The sequence below is a fragment of the Podarcis muralis genome, chromosome 7 (genome assembly GCF_964188315.1).
Source record: "Podarcis muralis chromosome 7, rPodMur119.hap1.1, whole genome shotgun sequence".
NCBI classification, from domain to species: Eukaryota; Metazoa; Chordata; class Lepidosauria; order Squamata; family Lacertidae; genus Podarcis; species Podarcis muralis.
The window spans coordinates 46397401-46403699 of NC_135661.1; the positions used below are offsets into that span (position 1 = coordinate 46397401).

Sequence of the window (6299 nt, forward strand, 5' to 3'; positions counted from 1 at the left end):
CCTTAAAACACAGAGTTCAGTCTGGAGGCTTGCAGTAGGAAACAGTGCTGTTAGTGCTGGATAAAATGTGCTGGATTCTGATTGCTCAAGGTGAATTTGGCACACACATGAATGAAAACCCTCCACCCATCAAAGCAGCTCACAGCGTTGTGTTTAAAGGCCTGTTTACATGTTCATTTGAATGTACTTTTGGGGCTAGGTCACATGACAGCCATAGAGGAATTTGTTTGAAATTACCATGAGAGAGAGAGAGAGAGAGAAGGAGAGAGAACATAAACTGGTATCACAAAGAAAACATCAACATCATAATGACATGGTTTGCCAAACAAATGTTAGGCAAAAGTATGGCTAATAAAGTAAATTTATGCACCGCAAAATATATGCCTAAATTTGCTCCTGTTGGAGGCACTATATTCTTTAGTAAGTATCAAGGTGTAAAGGTGTGTGAAATCAAATTGAAAAAGGTGAGCAGTGACTGCAAAATCCCATTTTTGAAAAATGGACTTTTAACGTTGGCCCTGTTTCTATCCCTGAGCTTCAAGCCGTATCTCGGTAATGAAAAGGTGAAAGGGTGGCTGACGCTATTGAAAAAGAAGGTTATCATAAAATGAAGACGGAGCTATAATTGGCTCTCCTGCTGATACAAGTGAGGGAAAAACAATTAGCAAAATGCTTTAAAAAGGCTAATCTGAAAGAGTGGTTGCCTAGAAAGTCCATTCCATTAGGGTGTCAGCACTCATAAAAGTAATCAAGAGCTCTTCTGCTTTGCTGGGTGACGCATCAGCTCAAAAATGAAAGGCCAGTGTGCTTCTTCCCTTGTATGCATCATTTTGTTTGCATACTTGTAAAGTTATGAAACAGAAGCGTTTACTCATCATTTTCAAAGGGTGGACTTATGCCCCCGTGTGAAATATGATATCATGTTGTTTGTTCCAAGCCGCCCTGCGAAGCAAGGCTGCCTATAAACAGTATTAAGAACAAAATCATTATCCTGGAGGCCCATTGAAATACAACATTTATTTATAGTTAGCAAGTGTCCTGTCCTGTCTGATGGGTAGAGGAGGGAGGGAGAGATAGCCAGTGGCAGTATGCTTCTGAATACCAGTTGGTGGGAACGTCTAGTGGAGAGAGTGGTGGTGCACTCAGGTCCTGCTCCTGGGCTTCCCATAGGTATCTGGTTGGCCACTGTAATGACAGGATGCTGGAATAGATGAGCATTTTGTCTTATTCAGCAGGGCACTTCTTGAGCTTTTAGTCCCTTTTCAAACTCAACTCCCCAGCCAGATTCACTACCTCCTCTCTCCAGCTCTCATTCATCCTTGAATCAATTGTCACAAGTAGAAGGAGGAGGAGAGCTTAGATTTTTTTTCCAAATTTGGAACTACTGCCTGCGTCTGGCTTTCCCCATTTAGTTATATTCTTCATTATTAAAAGTTCAAGTACTTTTGTTACTTGCTCATAAGAATTACATTCATTGGGTTGGATCACGACTTCTCTTCATACTTTTAGTGTAGACCAACTGAAATCAATGGGATTTAAGTTTGTTACAAGTCCAATTGATTTCAGTGAGTCTGCTTTAAAATCGACTAAGTGATCCATTTTGTTACTGATTCACTTCTGCAATTCCATTCATTTTTGTTTGCCATTGATGGGAGACTGTTCAGACTTCTGTGGCCCGTACCTTCAAACTGCTTTATGAAAAGTGGTATATACTTACCTGGCAGGGGAGATACCATGATCCTGAAGGTGGTTTTCCCAGCGTGTGGCTCATCCATTGCACTTTGGGTGTGCTGACCCCTGCGATTTCCCCAAATATAGGAAACTCAACTGCATAATTTGTGGTAGTGGGGGACTGCACTCACAAAAAGAAAGTTAAAAAAAAAGTGGTATATTAAATACTTTATAACAGCAGCAGCAGCAGCAGCAATAGGTCAGCAATTTCAGTGCTTCTAAACATCTCCATGTGAGGCACTTTACTCCTTTCTTTTTCTGCTCTTTTATTCTAAAACAGTGACATGCACCTTTTATGGTTTGCCTTCCGGCCATCCCTTTTCATCTCCATCTCCAGAATAAACCTCTTTATCTTTTCAGACGTTACAACATCATTTCCCAATGTAGTAACCAGCTCTGTGCATATATTCTAAGTGAGTCATACCAGCTGCTTAACCTTATCATCATTTTCTTGAATTTACACTATAATCTTAAATTACCTACTCAGAGAAGCCTAATTTCCTTCCCCCACATTGCTCTTCACCCTCCTTTCTTAAAAAATAAAAACCACTTCTCTATATTGCCGAGAGATAATATGCGGATTGAAGGTCTGCTTTTCTGCTTAGGACTTTTCCTTCTTAAGCCCATTCATCCAGCGCCTGCAGCTTTTGACACTGTGCCATGACGTATCACTTCACATTTCTCAAAAATGCAGGTTTGCTTTGTTGAGTATAGAGAGTAGCAAGTGCTAACATTGCCATTTATCCTTCAGCTTTCTCTTGTCTGCCTGCTGTTGCACCGCAAACCTAAAGTAGAGGTTACCTTCTGGTAACCACTGAGCTATGGCGCTTCCCATTCATGAACATTAAAGCAGCGCTGTTGCTCAGGAATATTGTGAACCAGAGATGATATGCTGAAGGACAATAATCATTTTCTGGTCTATCTCTGCTAAAGGTCTATCTGTCCTTTGCCCACAGGCCAGATCAGCAAGTCTCAGGAATTGCCATTCATTCACCAAGTTGTCTAAGAGTACTTACCTAACCTCATCCCTACCTAGTAAAATGGCTGACCAATGTGACCAAATTAACCTGAACAATTTACTGCTCTTTAGCCCAGCTCATAGGTGCAGAGGAGATGAAAAATCTGCCAACATATCTAATACATAGATAGGAAATAAAAATAAAGTACCTTATTTGGCCCCAAAGCAACCAGTTAATCTTGAGATACCAGAAACTGGAAAAGGTCAGTGTTGGGGCTGAGTTGATATGCATCCAAATGCCAATTCAATCTGTGCCCTGCCTCCCTAGTGTAACTTTATTCCCAGCCAAAACCCACTGGGTTGGGTGGAGGAGTGGCTAAGCTTTACAGCGCTGAAACAAGAGATGTTTTGAATGACGCCTTTATTTTAAATTGAGAATATTTTAGGATGAGAATGATGAGTTACATTGGACATTGGCTCAATTTTCACAGGCATGGCAAGGCATTTGGGAAACACAACCGAGGGCATAACAATGTATGAGCATCTTGTGCAGAATCCAGGCAGTGAGATTAAGCAGCATCCAGTCCAGAAAGGATATTCATCAGGACCAAAACAACTGTGAGGTAAGAGCAGCCAGGCAGGAAGGATGCAGGCAAAGAGGTGAATCACAGCCAAGAATTTGAGGGCAAAGGCTGCAGCAATCATAAGCAATGGTTCACAGCTCATCCCGTTTCTGCTATTTCCTCTGCTCCCATTTGAGGATGGGCAAATTTCCTCATTACATACTGTTATCATTCTGTGGCTTCATGCTGCCCTTTCTTCCTCCCCTTTTCCCTTCCAGTGTAACTGGGAGAATTTCCAAAAGTAATGTCAGAAATGGTACTTTTTTTAAAAAAAGGAAGAAAACAAAATCATAGTGCATATTTTCCCCTTCCAGACTGCCAGTATACTCCACACATGTGCACACTGAATAAATTGGTACACACACACACACACACACACACACAGAGAGAGAGAGAGAGAGAGGAGAGATACAATCACATGGAGACACCTTTGATTTTATTATTATTATTATTTATTAAATTTGTATACTGCCCTATACCTGCTAGTCTCAGGGCAGTTCACAACATAAAATTCCCACCAGCCCGCCTTGGGAAAGAGCAATGTAGGGTACTCTCAAGGCTTATCTTGCTAAGAGTTGCATCCTGGAAAGTATGTATTTTTCCTCCCAGGGGTTGGCATTTCAGGCCTCCATGGACAGGTTTAGCCTGGATTTCTCAGACACAAAATCCTCCTCCTTGCAAATGATTACCATGCCTGGAAACACATGTGTGTTACTTCATTTCATTCCTATACTGCTGAATCAAGACAAAAATGTTCTCGAAGCAGAGCACATAAAATCAAAAGTAAAAACATAAAAAGGCAAAGATAAGAAGAACATAAAATGCGGCAACATGGCAGGATAAGCGTGCGTAAATAAAGACAGTTTAAGCTGTCATCTAAAACTAGGTGCTGCGTTCAACAATATCGGTGCTACTATGCTGCTATGCTAAACGCCACGTTCCTTGTGGTCACCAGATGGATGTGATAAGGGGCTTTTTAGCAATGCTTCTCCAGCAGAGCTCAAAGAACAGGCAGGGATGTATGCAAAAAGGCAGCCCTAATACTGCCACATTCCCTCCCAAGCAACTTATGAGGGCTGCACACCAGTGGTAGGTAGGCAAGGCCAGAAGCAAAAAGCGGGTGGAACTATTTTTAGCATAAGTTGGAGGTAGTTCTTTTTTATTTATTTTTACTAGTCTGGTCAAGGGGGGGGGGAGCTAAATATACAAAAACTCAGTGGCAGGATTTGGGACACGCAGTAATGAAACAGTGGCTTAAGGTAATCCAGTAAACTCCATGGCTAAGGAGGGGGGAGACATTTGGTTCAGTTCGCATGTTATTACCAACCTACCTTATTTTGGGTGGTACCTCTGATGGGGGACATGTTGTGCTCCTTCTGGAGTAGTTTGTTCACCTTTGGTATTCACCCAGCACTCACCTCTCACTTGTGATTCCTAGAAGCTGCCAGCATGTGATAGCAGCCACAACCTGGGAACGGCTTCAACTGGCTGCTAAACCAGGTGAGGGTAGCTGATGGCTCTCAAACCTTTGGTGAGTTAGGGACTTCTAGTGGGACCAATGGTCAAGAAGGCAGTTTCTGCATGTGTTGTAGATGAAAGTGAGAGGCAGATGGGGCTTATCAACCTTGGAAGGTAGCCCTTGTAGGAGAAGGAAATCTCTGGTCCTAAGCCTCTGCTGCCTTGTGGGATATATTTGGGAGAAGAAAAGTATAAGGAGTAAACCCTACGCAAATCCGGAGTGGAGTCCCTAAGACAGTTGGACAGCACCTTGTATGCCTCCTTCCAGCGACTCCTGCAGCTAAGCTGTTGCCAAACATATTGCTCTGCTTTCCGTTGGACCACATCAGCAAGGCTGAGATGGGGGTCTTGTCATCTGGGCAGCCCAGGACTTCCGCAGGCTTGTGTCCTGAGGAGGTCACTTTGCTGCTGTTAAAGCAGAAGTTTGACTTCACCCCCAGCGGCACATTCCACTGTCTCTCAAGACAGACAGATACCAACAAAGGCATAAGCTTATTTCTCACTTCTCCAAATAATGCAGTTCTTGAAACACATCTATCCTTTGATATTCACATTTCTAATGCATTTCTCCAACCAAAAGATGCATACAAAAATGTGTGAATTAGGGGGAAATGTTCATTAGAACACATACAGTGAAAATAATATGCATAATTTGTTTATTAGGAGAAATACATACTAAAAGACTGATCAAGTTTGTTTCTTAATGATGAATGCAGTTCTCCAATTAAAAGTGCATGTGGAAATGCATGTATTAGGGGAAAGTGTGCACAAAATTAATATATTTGTGAAAATAACATTACAAATGCATTACTCATGAAAACTGCTTTTGGAGAAATGTGCAGAAAAATGTATTCATTTCCACATAGGTTTTTCTTTTTCTTTTTTAAAAAGGCACAAATTGATGCAGAAATAGGGTGGAATGATTTTAAGAATGGGAAGATGCAAGACTGAGAGAGTCCAAAATCATCTCCCTAGTCTGATAATCTAACAAATATACCAAGCAGACCTGGAAAAAAATGCCAACCCTTTGCAAAGACAACTTTAATTGTCTTTGCAAAAGTTAGCCTATTGCAGTATTCTGGGCAACATCTCATGGATATAATGCTCACTTAGCTGTTTGTTATGAATTGCATACCACCATCAATCATCTCCACTCAGCAAGACAGCTTTAGCCTTTCACAAATTTTATCCTTCCTTTTTATGATAGCTATTAAAGGCTTTTTTTAAAAAGTCTTTCATTTTCTTAAGAAACATACAAGGTTTGATGAGACATTTTTCTTCAGTTGAATCTTGCCTATGCAAGATTGTTACTTCCAAAAGAGCACTGCACTTCTACGGAAGGCTTTAATGGTATCCCTGTTCATGTTCCCTTGTATTAAGTAAGCACATATGAGTGATGCTTCCTTTGAACTGGGCATCAATGACTAGTCAGCTATTTTTCAGATACGACGCCAAAGGCCTGACTCCTA

General features: G+C 41.4%; 1 pseudogene; it reads left to right on the forward strand.

Annotated features, from left to right (window-relative positions):
- Positions 1 to 1709: 1709 nt before the first annotated feature.
- On the forward strand, positions 1710 to 1861 carry LOC114603638 (U1 spliceosomal RNA; annotated as a pseudogene).
- The last annotated feature ends 4438 nt before the right edge of the window (positions 1862 to 6299 follow it).